General features: G+C 39.6%; 1 protein-coding gene and 1 long non-coding RNA gene across 4 annotated transcripts in view; one reads left to right on the forward strand and one right to left on the reverse strand.

The window, feature by feature from the left end:
* Positions 1-220, reverse strand: part of smurf2 (SMAD specific E3 ubiquitin protein ligase 2) — a 219,851-nt gene extending 219,631 nt beyond the window's left edge. Inside the window, exon 1 of the mRNA XM_073026366.1 lies at positions 84-220. The gene's annotated coding sequence lies outside the window, so the exon portion shown is untranslated. The remainder of the gene's footprint in view (positions 1-83) is intronic.
* On the forward strand, positions 104-14,876 carry LOC140714793 (uncharacterized). 3 transcript variants are annotated; one of them, XR_012096001.1, is made up of 4 exons: positions 550-694; positions 7,425-7,534; positions 11,379-11,621; positions 12,481-14,876. It is a non-coding gene; the product is annotated as an uncharacterized lncRNA (long non-coding RNA). The 3 variants fall into 3 exon arrangements; XR_012096000.1 differs by lacking the exons at positions 550-694; positions 7,425-7,534 and adding an exon at positions 104-241; XR_012095999.1 differs by lacking the exon at positions 7,425-7,534.
* The last annotated feature ends 249 nt before the right edge of the window (positions 14,877-15,125 follow it).

The following is a 15,125-nucleotide window of genomic DNA, read 5'->3' on the forward strand; positions in this document are numbered from 1 at the left end:
TCCGCCGAAAAAAATATTTTTTTTTACTTTTCTTCTCCGGGTATATCCTTCTCCCCCTCCCCACCCCCTTCCCCAACACACACCGTTCTCGAAATCAATGGAAACGGACTTCTTCCCCTTCTCTCCACATCTTCGATCAACACCTCGGGACAAATGTCTCTTGTCGGAGCGCTCGGGTTAGGCGTTATTATCACCGCTTCGCACAGCAAGCCGAGTGCGGCTCGGTTTCTTCCTTGTTGCCGTGAGTATTATCCACCCCCACGCAGAAGATCCATACGCAGAAAAGAAACGAAGATAAGGAAGGATTTTTTTTTCCTCACCGCGGCCGCCAGAGAGGGAGAAGAAAGTTGTCGGTGGCGATATTTCTTTGAGGCAGAAACACGACTTTCCCCGTCCCTTTTGCTCAGTACAAGTCCTGGTCTCGGGGCTACTTGACTGAAGCCCCGAGGAGCGCACTTGCTGACATCACCCTCCTGTTCCCTCCCTCCCTCCCTCTTGCCGACAGTCTGCAGCTCCTCCTGCTTGAGTCACCCACACAAGGCACCAGCACCAAAAACTTCGCTGGCTCCCCTCCTTCCTCCAAAGTCTAAACCAAAGTATGGGCCCTTAAAGTCACGGAACAAGCCTCCGCAGTCCATCAAGGTTCTAGTAGAGAAAACTCTCCAGTTCCTTTCCCTACAGCCAAATTATTCTCGTAAGTACTTGTGCTTCTCCCCCCCCCCCGTTAAATGGCTATTTCCACCACGCATACAATGAATTCCCGATCGTAATTATACTCCGGTTCGACATTTTCCTCATATCTCCCTTTTATCTGTTGTTCACGTCTGTGCACGGTGATCGTGAACCATGGGGATACCTCTTCATCTTCTCTATCGGAACCATTAATGAGTTCATAAATTTTATAGTGCACATTTTTATATAAGCTGTTGCTTTAAATAAATTTTAGAAATACAATAAGTTGATTAGAGTACAAGTTCTTTGATGGATCCCGTTCCACATGTCCCTGGCCACTTTACATCTAGTGTAGAATTTTTGAAGACTGGTCATTACAGTGATAAAGAAAATAAAGCTATCACTTTACACACAGTGAGCACCCTCAAACAGCAATTGATGGTAACTAAATGATCTGATCTTATTAAATGTTGATTGGTAGAGTAACTATGGGGATTGATCATTTCAGTCGTTTTTAAAATAATACCAGAGGACCAGGGTGAGCAGATGAGGTGGCCTATGGGACTATTAGGCTGAGCAACGCAGTCAGCCAGGACAAGCTGGGCCGGAGGACCTATTTCAAAGCTGTAAGACTATGAACTTATGAGGACCCGGAAGATACACGGAGCTTCTTAATGCTACAGAAACCTGGATTTTTGAGCTGAAGTCACTGGAGTGGAAGTTGAACTCACAACCTTCTGATTCAGAGGATACAGCATAACTAACAGTTGACAGAAACCCTTTTAGCCAGTTCTTTGAAAGTGATCCCAGTCCACATTCTGTCCCATAACCATTATTTCCCTTTAAGATTTTTATCTTTTTTTAATATTAGTATTAAATTTGCTTTCACCACCCTTTTCAACAATGGATTCCAGATCTAGTAATTTTTGGGGTATATAAAAAAAGTGATTATGCCTCCTCTTGTTCTTTTGCCAGTCTCTTATATCACTTGTATCTCTAGTTGGCAATCTGTATGTCACTAGAAGGAAACATTTACACCGTCTACTCAAAAGTATATACTAATTATACTAAATTACCTTAAATTATACTGAAGAGCATGTATATTACTGCAAATTTATTTATCTGATTGACAGAAAGTTACTTTATAGTCAATTAATACTGACAATTGAGAACAACTATAAGGAAAAAAAAGCAAAATAGAAAATAAATTACTGTGGTTTCAGGTATTGCTTTTTTATAATTTATCCATTTGTGAATGTCATGGGAAAAGACAGTATTTTTTTTCCCATTTACCCTGAACCAGCTTCTTGATTATAGCAATTCTAAAAGTTAAAGTAGTCCAGTAAGGAATGTTTAAAGGAGATGTGGGGACATGTTGTTACACAGACCGTAGTTGGTGCTACAACAGCACTGTTCCCTCTAAACTGCACAGGTGTGCAGCCACACAATCACTGAAAAGCTCCTGTGCACATACCCTTTGTTACCATGCAGTTTTTGGGCAGTCTAAAAATTTCCTGCTTGGAGCAATGATTGGTCTGCGCAGGTGTAAAAAACAATTAGAGGGAACATTATGAAACGCCCTGCCAATGATGCTGGTGGAAGAAGACATAATAGAGTTTAAGAAGTGTTAGACAAACACATGAACGTGCAGGAAATAGAAGACATTAATCATGTACAGGCATATGGAATCAGTTTAATTTGCATCACAGTCGGCACAGACATCGTGGACCAAAGTCTATACCAACCATGAAGCAAACATCCTGTGATGTATGGTTCTATGTTTAGATGTAGCTTCAATAAAAGAATAAAGATTATTTCTAAGTCAGGGTGTTGTGCAATTTGGTGGGGGGGGGGGGTGAACCTGGAGGTGATGGTGTTCCCATGCCATCAAAGCCCTTCTTCTTTAAGCTGGTTAGAAGTGCATGTTTGGAAGATGCTGTCAAAGTCACAAAGACAAATCATAAACACATGAGGTTCCACAGGTTCTGGAAATCTTAAACAAAACACACACAATTCTGGAAGAACTCAGCAATTCAGGCAGCTTCTATCGAGGGGAATAAACAGTGGATGTTTTCAGGCTGAGCCCCTTCATCGAGTCTGGAAAGGAAGGGGACAAAAGCCTAAATAAGAAGGTGGGGGGGAGTACAAGCTGGCAGGTGATAGTTGAGATCAGGTGAGGGTGAAGGTGGGTGGGGGGGGGGGGAGTGTAGTAAGAAGCTGAAAGAGGTAAAGGCCTAAAGAAGAAAGGGTCTTAGAGGAGAGGATAGTGGTTCATGGAAGAAAGGGAAGGAGGAGGGGCACCAGAGGGAGGTGATGGACAGGAGAGGAGAAGAGAAGGGTTGAGAGGAACTAGAATGGGGGAGAGAAAAGGGAGGAGAGATAAATTACCAGAAGTTAGAGAAATCACTACAGTACACTTTGTAGACAGTACACACTGCATCCACTCTATGCTGCTAGTGAAGAAAATTAATATCTAGGGTTGTGGCATGGGACACTAATGAAGTGAAATTCTTTATTCTGATTCCATCAAGCTTCTTAAGTATTGTTGGAACAGTATTTATTGCAACAAATAGGGGTATTCCATCACATACCTGAGTTGTAGATAATGGGACCTCTTTGGGTTGTCAGGAAGTGGGTCACCTGTAGCAGGTTGTCCAGACTTTTCCCTGCTCTTATAAAATTTAGGCAGCTAGTCAGTTGAGTTTCTGACTGATGATCTCTCCCAACATGTTGATAGTTGGATCTTGATGATAATGTCATTGAATGTCAAGAGTAGGTTGTTAGATTCTCTTACGTTGGAGCTGGCCACTGACTGCCATTTCTTTGGCACACTGTTGTTTATGATTTATTAGCTTATCTTGAGTTTTAGCCAGCTCTTGCTGCATATAGGTATGAGTTGCTTCATTTGCTGTGGCCATCCAGGCCCTCCCTTCCACTGAACACATTTACAAGGAGTGCTGCCACAGGGAAGCAGCATCCATCATCGAGAACCCCCATCATCCAGGCCGTGCTCTCTTCTCATTGCAGCCATTGGGAAGAAGCCTTGGGTCCCACACTACCAGGTTCAGGAACAGGTATTACCCCTCAACCATCAGACTCCTGAACTATGAATAGCTTCACTCACTTCAACTCTGAACTGACTCGACAACTTACAGACTCACTTTTAAGGACTCTACAACTCAAGTTCTCAGAATTATTTGTTCATTTATCTGTTTATTTGTTTGTATATGTATTTATCTTTTTTCTGCACAAATTGTCTTCTTTTGCATATTGGTTATTTGTCAGTATTTGGGTATAGCTTTTTGTAAATTCTATCATATTTCTTTATTTTCCTGCAAATGCCTGCAAGCATGCTGAATCTCAGGGTAGTATGTGGTAACATATACATACATTGATAATAAAGTTTACATTGACTTTGACATTGGAGTACTAATGGAATTGAATATTATGTAATCATATTTCATATTTCCTTACCACATTGGAGATCATAAGTCTATGCCAGCTCTCAAAGCAATCTTATCATTCCAATCCCCACATTTAATTTCCTGTAATCTTTTCTCTTACATGCCCATTAACTCCACCCTGATTCATCCACTAACCACCTGCCCTTACAATTTACAATATTTACAGTAACTCATAGTAACCGATTAACCTGAAGATGTGGGAGGAATCTGGGGAATCTAGCAGAACAAGGAAACTCCATTCATAACACATGGCACCAGAGATCAGAATTGATTCAGCCTTGCCACCACTCCTGACCAACAAGGTCAAGATTTCCAAATCCCAACTAACAAAAAATAACACGTTCTTGGGATAAGACAGAATCCCAAGCAAAATATGAGGTGCTGTTCTTTCAATTTGCATTTAGTATTTCCATAGCCATGGAGAAGACTAAGGACAGACAGGATGGTGTGGGAGTGGAAGTGGGAAGTAGAATTAAAGTACCATGTTCCCAGAAGCTTGAGATGGAAAGACCATAGTTGTTCCATAAAACAGCCATCTCTTCTACATTGGTGAAACCAAGCATAGACTACATAGACTACAGCTCATATTTTGCTTGGGTAACTTCCAACCTTGAATTTTCCATTTTAGAGTGACCCACACTTCCTGGTGTTTTCCTTTCACACACTCACTTATCTGTTCATTTAGTTTTCTATTCCTTTTGTTCATCTTTCCCATATTCCCTTTGCACCTGTCTGTCATCCCCGATCTTACCATTCCACACTACCTACGAGCCGCTATCCCACACTCCTTCCCCCATCTGCTTCTACTGCTATGTACTTGTGATCTTCACTCCTCCCTCTCAGCCCTGCTGCAGTGTCTCAACCCAAAAGTTTGACTTAAAACACAGATGGTGATTGACTCACTGACTTGCCAATCTGCTCAGTTCTGAGCTCTGTAACAAGAAGGGATTACCAAGTGGACAGAGAGAAAAAAAAGATACAAAAATGTGTTCAAAGCTTCCTTGAAGGAATAGATCATCCGCACTGATTCCTGGAAATAATTGGCTGAAATCTCTGCCTCATGATCACTGAAAGTGAAGAAGCAATAATCAGGATGGTGTTGATTTGCTAGATGTCCAAGAGTTAAGAACAAAGGTCCTGCATAAGCAGTGGAAGAAAAGAACCATCTGCCCACGTGCTCACTCAAGCGGTATTCTTCAACTGGCTTTAGAACCTGTTCAAGTAAGTTATAAACGCAAGAGATTCTACTGATGCTGGAAATCCAGAGGAGCACACACGAAATGCAAGAGGAACTCAGCAGGTCTGGCAGCATCTATGGACAGGAATAAACAATCAATGTTTTGCGCCAATACCCTTCTCCGGGACTTAATTATTTATCCTTGGGGATAAAGAAGTAGTAGATTAACCTTAATCGCAAGGAACTGCCTAAAAATTCCAAAATACATACAACAGTTATTTTGTGATGGCTGAAACTTTATGTACAATTTTACTTTAAAATACTTAAGGCTATTATATAAATTGTTGTATCGAAGATTGCTTGACTCAGGTATAAGTCAGTAAAATGTTGAGGCTATTAAATCATGTTAAATGTTCATATTGGTATATATTTAGTCATCAGTGTTTTTCTGTAAAGGTCTGAGGTAATTTTCTGTCTATGTCAACCTTTTCAAGGCTGATGGAGACTTAGAATTATTACTTTGTAGCAAGAAGTTCCAGTGATGTAAGCATTAATAGTAAATTGGCTAACTGTGGTCAAACGTCATTGTGTAGGTAGGTTTACAACGAACTCTGTGAAAGAAATTCACAGAATAAAATCAGGAATCTTGTAATTTATCAGACTTATCTGTTACACACACAAAAAACTGGAGGAACTCAGCAGGCCAGGTAGCATCTATGGAAAAGAATACAGTCGACGTTTTGAGCTGAAACCTTTCATCAGGACTGGGGGGAGAAAATGAGGCGTCAGAGTAAGAAAGAGGTGGGAGAGGAGGAAGAACCACAAGGTGATAGGTGAAACTGAGGGGGGGGAGGGTAAAGTAAAGAGTTGCAAAGTTGATTGGTGAAAGAGATACAGGGCTGGAGAAGGGGGAATCTGATCGGAGAGGACAGAAGGCCACGGAAGATAGAAAAGAGGGAGGAGCACCTGAGGGAGGTGATAAGGTGAGAGAGGAAAATGAGAATGGGGAATGGTGAAGGGGGTGGGCGTTACCAGAAATGCAAGAATCTGCCCCCCCCCTTCACCATTCCCCATTCCCATTTCCATTTTCCTCTTTCACCTTATCACCTCCCTCTGGTGCTGCACCCTCTTTTCTTTCATTCATGGCCTTCTGTCCTCTCCTATAAGATTTCCCCTTCTCCAGCCCTGTATCTCTTTCACCAGTCAACTTCCCAGCTCTTTACTTCACTCTTCTCCCCCTCCCGGTTTCACCTATCACCTTGTGGTTTTTCCTCCCCTTCCCCCACTTTCTTACTTCGACTCATCTGTTTTTTTCCCAGTCCTGATGAAGGGTCTCGCCCCGAAATGTTGACCGTACTCTTTTCCATAGATGCTGCCTGGCCTGCTGAGTTCCTCCCGCATTTTGTGTGTAGAGCTTGGATTTCCAACATCTGCAGATTTTCTCTTGTGTGAGATTTATCTGTGACTAAGTTCAGAATTTTTTTTGTAACCTTTGTATATTTTTGTTGTAAAATAATAAAATGACATATCTTTGGATAGCTAATACAGAAATTAGAGAAGGGTCTTTTTAGATGTAATTAATTATTGACTCAGAGTCCTTGAGAAAATGTTAATGATTGCAAGTACCTTGTTATGTGTTAAATCACTGTCTAATATTTAGAAATAAAACTTCTCTTAAAATTTTATGAAACTAGAGTTCAATAGTCAATGTCTATGGGGCACAAATTTATAAGCACCAGGAAGGATATGGATTAATTCCTTGGTTTGCAGCAAGTTAACATTTCAGCCACAAATAGGAAATGCTGCTCAGAGAGTTTAAGCTGGTTTAAAGAAAAAAAATATCTTTTACTTTGATCATTGTCCAGAAACCTATTTGGGATAATGTGCATGGATGCACAGATTTTGTGTGAGGATGGAATCAGCCAAAGCCATGATCTCCTCAGCATTATAAAGCCACCTAAACTAAATATCCCAGGTTAACATGTAAAATTTCCAGTCTGAGTATGACAACTTTGTCCTATATGAAATGGATTACTATTTTGAAATAAAGTGTTTTCATTCAATATTGTGCAAAAGTCTTAGGCACCTTAGATTTTTTTATATGGTTTCAGATGGTATGGCATCGACAGAGCCCTGATCTCAACATCACTGTGGCTGTCTATGATTACCTGAAGAGACAGAAGCAAGTGTGACACAAAGTTTGCAGCCAAGTTCCTCTAAGGTGCTTAGAACAACCTAATAGCCAATATTCTTAAAAAATTACATGACAATGTACCTAAGAGAATTGATGCAGTTTTAAAAGCAAAAGACAGTCACACCAAATATTGATTTGATTTAGTTTTCTTTTCTGTTTACTGGTCTTTATAGCAAATCTTTGATATTTAGAAACTTTTGATTTCATTAATTTTGAAAGCGTCTTTGCTTGACCAATTTTTTACATGTGCCTAAGATTTTTGCATGGTACTGTAATTTTATTGATATTTAAAAACTACATTAAAAGCTTCATTATAGTTTAGTGAAGAAAAATCTCTAACTTATACTCACTCTACAGACAATTAATTCCTTTGTAAGTACAGAAACACAGACAATTTACATTACAATGTTATGCCTTTCCTCATTTATTCATGATCTAAAAATAGGTTTTGGAAATGTAGCATGCAGATTTTCAGAAGATATTAAAATTTGTATGAGTGCCAAGGCTATAGATGATTCTCAACTACTTCAAGTGCATCTTGATACACTAGGGTACTTGATTCATGACAGGGAAATTATGTTTAATTTGGAAAATATTATGCATGAGGCTGAGTAAACAGTGAAAATAAATATTTCAGGGAAAAGGGAAGTGGAGGAAGATTATGAAATGGGTAGAGTATAAATAATATTTTAGTATAAATTAAAATATACCATTTTGCTCAAAGAGCTTGGTCAGCGGTTGTTAGAATTTTGTGCCTCCTCACTTTTAATTTCTTTACATAGAGCACAGGTAGTGTAGCGGTTACCGTGTTGCTATTACAGCTTGGAGCGCCAGAGTTCAGTTCCAGCACAGTCTGTAAGGAGTTTGTACATACTCCCTGTGACCATGTGGTTTTACATCTGGTTGCTGCAGTTTCCTCCCACAGTCCAAATACATACCGGTTAGTCTGCTAATTGGTCATTGTAAATTGTACTGTGAAAAGCCTAGTGTTAAATATAGGTGGGTTGTTGGACAGTGTGACTTATTGGGCCAGTAGGTCCTGTTCCACACTGTATCTCTAAATAAATAAATAAATACTGGTCAAACATAGAACACTACAGCACAGTACAGACTCTTTGGCCCAAAATGTTGTGCTAACCTTTTAATCTACTCTGAGGTTATTCTAACCAATACCTGCTACACAACCCTCCATTTTCTATCATCCATGTGCCCATCTAAGAGTTTCTTAAATGTTCCTAATGTATCTGACTCTACCAGCAACGCTGGCAGTGCATTCCACACATTCGCCACTCTGTGTAAAATGCTTACCTCTGACATGCCCCCTAAACTTTGTCCAATCACTTTAAAGTTGTGCCCCTTTCTATCAGCCATTTCCACCCTGAGAAAAAGTCTCTGGCTATCTGCTCAATATATGCCTCATGAATAATACTGAGATATTGAAAAGCATCCAGAAACTGGTTATTAATTCATGGATTGCAGCAGCTTAGTTATTAGTAAAAAAGATAGGAACCTATGATTTGGAGAAGCACAGAAAAGGGCTGATTGGCTCAAGATTTATTAAATGATTGATGAAGCAAATAGACTCTATTTGAACAGAGAGTTTATTTTAGTTAAATAAGTTACCGACGATGAGGGCCAAAGTTAGGTGCCAGGAGCAGGAAGTCACCATCCTGCAGTTACAAATCACTGAAATTCTTTATAATATCTGGAGGTATTGGCGATATACAGTATGGAGATGTTTTGCAGGTTGCTCACAAAACTACAAGATATACATCTTCGTTATCACTGCAATCTGCAACCTGTAATTTCCCTTTAAGAATAACACTTTTGAATCATCTAAGTACACTGGTGATCTTATGATCTTCTGAAGAGTTAAGTATTTTTTTTATTTGCAGAATTTGTCTTCTTTTGCACATTTGTTGTTTGTCAGACTTTGTTTACATACAGATTTTCATAATTTCTATTGTATTTCTTTATTTTCCTACAAGAAAATGAATTTCAAGACAGTAAATGGTAACATATATTTACTTTGATTATAAATTTTACTTGACTTTGACTTTGAACCTGTTTCTGGCTAGGGCTGCAATCACCTGTGGAAAAAAAGTTTACTTTGAGGAATTTCAGGTCAATTTGATCTACTGAACTGGTTTTCATTCCCTCAGGAATTTAGAGGAAAAGATACTCAATTTGTACAAGCCCAACAGGCTTGGGTTGTTATTTAGTTTTGCTTGTCCTGATGATTTCAGATAGGGTGGAAAGTTTTATAATGATGCATATTTGATGAAGGAGTGGCACAGTCATGTTGAAGTTAGCGCAACACTTTACAACTACATTCTAACTGTAGAATCAGGGTTCAATTTCTGCTACTGTCTGTAAAGAGTTTGTATGTTTTGCCCTTGACCACGTGAGTCTCCTCAGGGTGCTCTGGTTTCTTCCCATATTCCAAAGACGTATGGGTTTTGGTTAGTGAGTTGTGGGCACGCTATGTTGGCACTGGATGCGTGACGACACTTGCAGACCTCCCCAGCATAACCCTCGCTGATTTGATTTGATGCAAATGACACATTTCACACAACACACACAAAATGCTGGTGGAACACAGCAGGCCAGGCAGCATCTACAGGGAGAAGCACTGTCGACGTTTCTGGCCGAAACCCTTCATCAGGACACATTTCACTGTATGTTTCATGTGCATGTGACAAGTAAAGCTAATCATTTAAAGTTGTGCAGAATAGAATAAATGGAGAAGAGTGTCTTTTTTCTGTCTATAAACAACAACAAGAGAAAGTATGGTCATTTCCATAGGTACTGCCTGACCTGCTGAGTTCCTCCGGTATTTGTGTGTGTTGCCTAAGAGAAAGTACAGTTAATTTTAGACCATAAGACATTGGAGCTGAATTAGGCCATTGATTCTTCTCCGCCATTCAATCACGGCTGATTTATTTTCCCTCACAACTCCATTCTCCTACCTTCTCCCCATAACCTTTGACACTCTTACTAATCAATTTGAATCACATCGGTTAAGAAGTAACTTGTCTTGAGTCTAGGAGAAAATTAATTTTTTCTCATTAGTGCCATGTGCCTTGGGATTAATAGCACGGATCATTCATACACATCTGAGAAGGTTTGCAATTTCATAGTTCAACCTTACGCCCGAAGGACAGCATCTCTATCATGCATCTCCAAGATTGGTGTGTTAATCTAAATATTGGTCTCAGGTTTTGGAGTGTGGCATAAATTCGTGACCTTCAATCTTAGAAGCAATGACTCATACCATTATAGCAGTCAACTGTATTATTCCCCTACAAGATTTAATTAGAGGAAATATAGGCAGAATATTAAGTTTTATAAATTTTGACAGAGACTTTAAATATTTTTGTCTTCAGGAAAATGAGAAGCAATGTACTTTGCTATGTTCTATTCATAGTAATTTATATGAAAGTATACACTACAAATAAATAATTTCCATATGTTGAGATCCACAGTCTCTGGAGAATGAGAGTGAGAACTGCAATATAATCACCTCATTTTAGAACAATTCTCCTCTTGCCTTTGGGGGATGGGTGGAATACTTAAACTGACAAAAATGTTCAGAAAATGATGTAATGACTGATACAATTAGTTTTGTTAACATTTTAAACTATGTATGACAGCATACAGCTTTTTAAAAAATGATTAAGCACATTTTTCCAGCAAAGTGTCACCAGGAATAATCAAATAGCGAGACATATTTCATTCCCTTCTCCCTGATGGTGATGAACAGCAGAACATTTTGGTTAAGCTGCAAACAATATGATAGGTTAACTAGAAGTGACATCTTTTTTCTGAAACGCGTGTTTTAATATTGTTTCTACTTTTTATTTCTCTTTAGAATATGGGATTCTCATTCTTCATTTAGAGACATGCAGTGCAAAAAAGTAAGGAAGGTAGTGACAAACATGAGAGATTCTACAGATGCTGAAAATACAAAGTATCACACACGCACACACAACACTGGAGGGACTCGGCAGGTCAGGCAGCATCTACGGAAAAGAATAAACAATCGAAGTTTCAGACCGAAACCTCTCTTCAGGACTGTTATAGGAAGACAATGGTATAGAATAGAGACAATGAGGTGAGTCATAACATGGTCTATTCAGAGCATAAAAGTCCTGATCAAAATAACAAATCCTATTTACCAAAATTATGGGAAGAGCTCAGTGCTATTTTCAGCCATAATTTGCCCATGGGCATATATTCTCATGAATAGGGGAAACCACCACCACATACACAAAGTGGCCACTTTATTAGATCCCTCCTGTATCTAATAAAGTGGCCACTGAGTGTATGTTTGCGGTCTTCTGCTGCTGTAGCCCATCCACTTCAAGGATCAATGTGTTGTGTGTTCAGAGATGCTCATTTGCACACCGCTGTTGCAAAGCATGTTTATTTGAGTTACTGTTGCCTTCCTGTCAGCTCGAACCAGTCTGGCCATTCTTCTCTGACCTCTCTCGTTAACAAGGCATTTTTGCCCACAGAACCGCTGCTCGCTGGGATTTGTTTTTCGTTTTTTCACACCATTCTCTGTAAACTCTAAAGACTGCTGTGCATTAAAATCCCAGGAGATCAGCAAGATACTCAAACCAACTGGTCTAGCACCAACGGTTAAAGTCACTTAGATCACATTTCTTCCACATTCTGATGCTTGGTCTGATCAACAGCTGAACCTTTTGTCCATATCTGCATGCTTTTATGCATTGAGTTGCTGATACATGATTGGCTCATGAGGTATTTGCATAAATGAGCAGGTATACAGGTGTACCTAATAAATAGACCATTAAATAAGTCATGGAAGATGATTCAAATGATAACTAAGCAACTTTCCTGGAGTTCAATATTAATTTCCCATGGCAATTCCTGTCTCTAATTGTCCATGCAAATGACAATCACTGCAATTTTGTTTTAAGTCTGACCATGTTTTGTCTATTCTGCAGATGCTGGAAATCCAAATTCTGCAGGCGCTGGAAATCCAAAGCAACACATACAAAATGTGGAGGAACTCAGCAGGTCAGGCAGCATCTATGAAAATATATAAACAGTGGATGTTTCAGGCCAAGACCCTTCGTCAGGACTGAAAAGGAAGGAGGAAGATGCAAGAATAAAAAAAGGCATCTTTAGTTGTATCTTTGCCAAATAAGTGTAATGGAAATAGCTCACATGATACAGCCACAATCCATTAGCAAAGCTGCTGGAAAGATACTGTCCACAACTAACTTTGTACAGTATACATAAGCTATTAGGACTGAGAAAAAGCCATTTCTCAGTTTGATGTTTGATACTTGCAGTATCACTGTAACATAATGCCTGAGGGCTCAGGTGAGAGAAGCAAGGATAGGCGATCGTTTCTGCAGATTTTCACAAATGGTGGGACATCCTAATCAGGCTTCTTGCTGAATTATACCTTCATCAACACCATTCACTGCTCCTCCATCTAGTTCTGAAACAACCCTCTGCACAGATGACCACTCACTCCTCCTGCATTAAAAGGTACCAGAAATTTTCTCTGTGCCCTGGTTGCTTTGTCCAGCAGAACACCATACATAATGAATGGTAGTACATAATTTCTCATTATCAGCCTCTGAAAAGACTAACAAGTATAAAGCATTCTGTTTTCAGTTTGTTCACTTCCTTGTTGAATAGGAACCATCCTCAAGAGCTTGGAACAGCATGGACAAATAGTCCATCAGCACCTCCTACTGGTGATGGGTCCATTTTAATAGAGTCTACTTTTCATTGAAAAGCAAATACAGAATCAGAATTAATGTCAGTGACACGCCTTGAAATTTATTGTTTTGTGGCAACAGTACTGTGTAATACACAAAAATATACAAATTATAATAAGAAAAAATATATACAATTTATTACTGTAATTTATATAGTTTTTTGTGTATAAATACAGTGGATTCTGGTTGAAACACAGAAAACAGGCCATTTGGCCCTTCTAGTCTGCACTGAAACTTTATTCCACTAGTCCCATTGTCCTGCACCCAGTCCATAACCCTCCAGACCTTTCCCATCCATGTATCTATCCAATTTATTCTTAAAATTTAAGAGTGAGCCCTCATTTACCATGTCAGATGGCAGCTCGTTCCACACTCCCACCACTCTCTGAGTGAAGAAGTTTCCCCTAATGTTCCCCCTAAACCTTTCCCCTTTCACCCTAAAGCCATGTCCTCTCGTATTTATCTCTCCTAATCTAAGTGGAAAGAGCCTACTTGCATTTACTCTGTCTATACCCCTCATAATTTTGTAAACCTCTATCAAATCCCCCCTCATTCTTCTACATTCCAAGGAATAAAGTCCTAACCTGTTCAATCTTTCCCTGTAACTCAACTCCTGAAGACCTGGCAACATCCTAGTAAATCTTCTCTGCACTCTTTCAATCTTACTGATATCCTTCCTATAATTAGGTGACCAGAACTGTACACAATATTCCAAATTTGGCCTCACCAATGTCTTATACAACCTCACCATAACATCCCAACTCCTGTACTCAATATTTTGATTTATGAATGCCAGGATGCCAAAAGCCTTCTTTACAACCCTGTCTACCTGTGATGCCACTTTCAGGGAATTATGTATCTTATGTTAATTGGGACAGATTAGGACCAGTACTTTTTAACCCAATCAAGTGGCTGCCCCAATGAGCCGAAGTTTCATAGAAGTAGTTAAAAAGGTATAAAAAACAAACTACCATTTAAATGAGTGACAAATTATGTATTTAAGTGAAATACAGATTCAATTAGAACACTACCAATTCTATTACAGTACTATAAAAGTATGTTAGTTCCTTGACAGAGAAATTCAACCAGTGTTCACTGCTGTGTGTGGGGTGTCCAGGGAGGGGTAGCACTTATGGTGAAGGGGCTTATAGTGTCCATTCTGGGGCAGCTCACTCACCTTTGCTCCCCACCAGGTACACAGCTCTCACCTGTAGCTCCAAGTAGCTGTTTGCATATGACAGGGGCTACATCTGAGTACACTGCTTTAACAGGCAGGCTAAAGCAAGTGAGGGTAGCCAGCAGGCTTCTTACCCTGGTGAAACAGAGACATGCTTGTCCTAGCATGTGAAGTCAGCTCCAGCAGACTGTTGTGGATGAGATCAACCGAGAGATCCAACAGCCAAGAAAGAGGTTCTGCAGTGTTTCATGGAGAGTGAAGGGCATGCTAAGGCAGAGAAGAAGATCTGATTATCCACTGCAACCAAGGAAGATCCCAGCTTGTGATGACTACTCATACCACTGGACCCGGACTTCCGAGGTTGAGAGAGCAAAACTGTCCCAGTGCAACGGCTTTTTCACTTTAAAAATTCTCCCAGAGAGGTTTCACTGTCTTTGACAGACAACAAAGACTTTGCGCATTCTTTTGATTGACTATAAATAAACAAAAATAGCCCATAGCACTAGTGCAGATAACGGACTCCCTTCATACAATACTGTCAATGATTGTATCCTCCAAATCTTAATTTTCATTGTAACATTCAAGGTAATTGTTGATACCCTCAAATTCTTTGTAGTTTCTAACTTTTTGAATTAGTGAAATTGTTTTATTTTCTCTCCCAGTCATTGGCATCTCCAAG

This window comes from Hemitrygon akajei, chromosome 22 (genome assembly GCF_048418815.1).
Source record: "Hemitrygon akajei chromosome 22, sHemAka1.3, whole genome shotgun sequence".
Lineage (NCBI taxonomy): Eukaryota > Metazoa > Chordata > Chondrichthyes > Myliobatiformes > Dasyatidae > Hemitrygon > Hemitrygon akajei.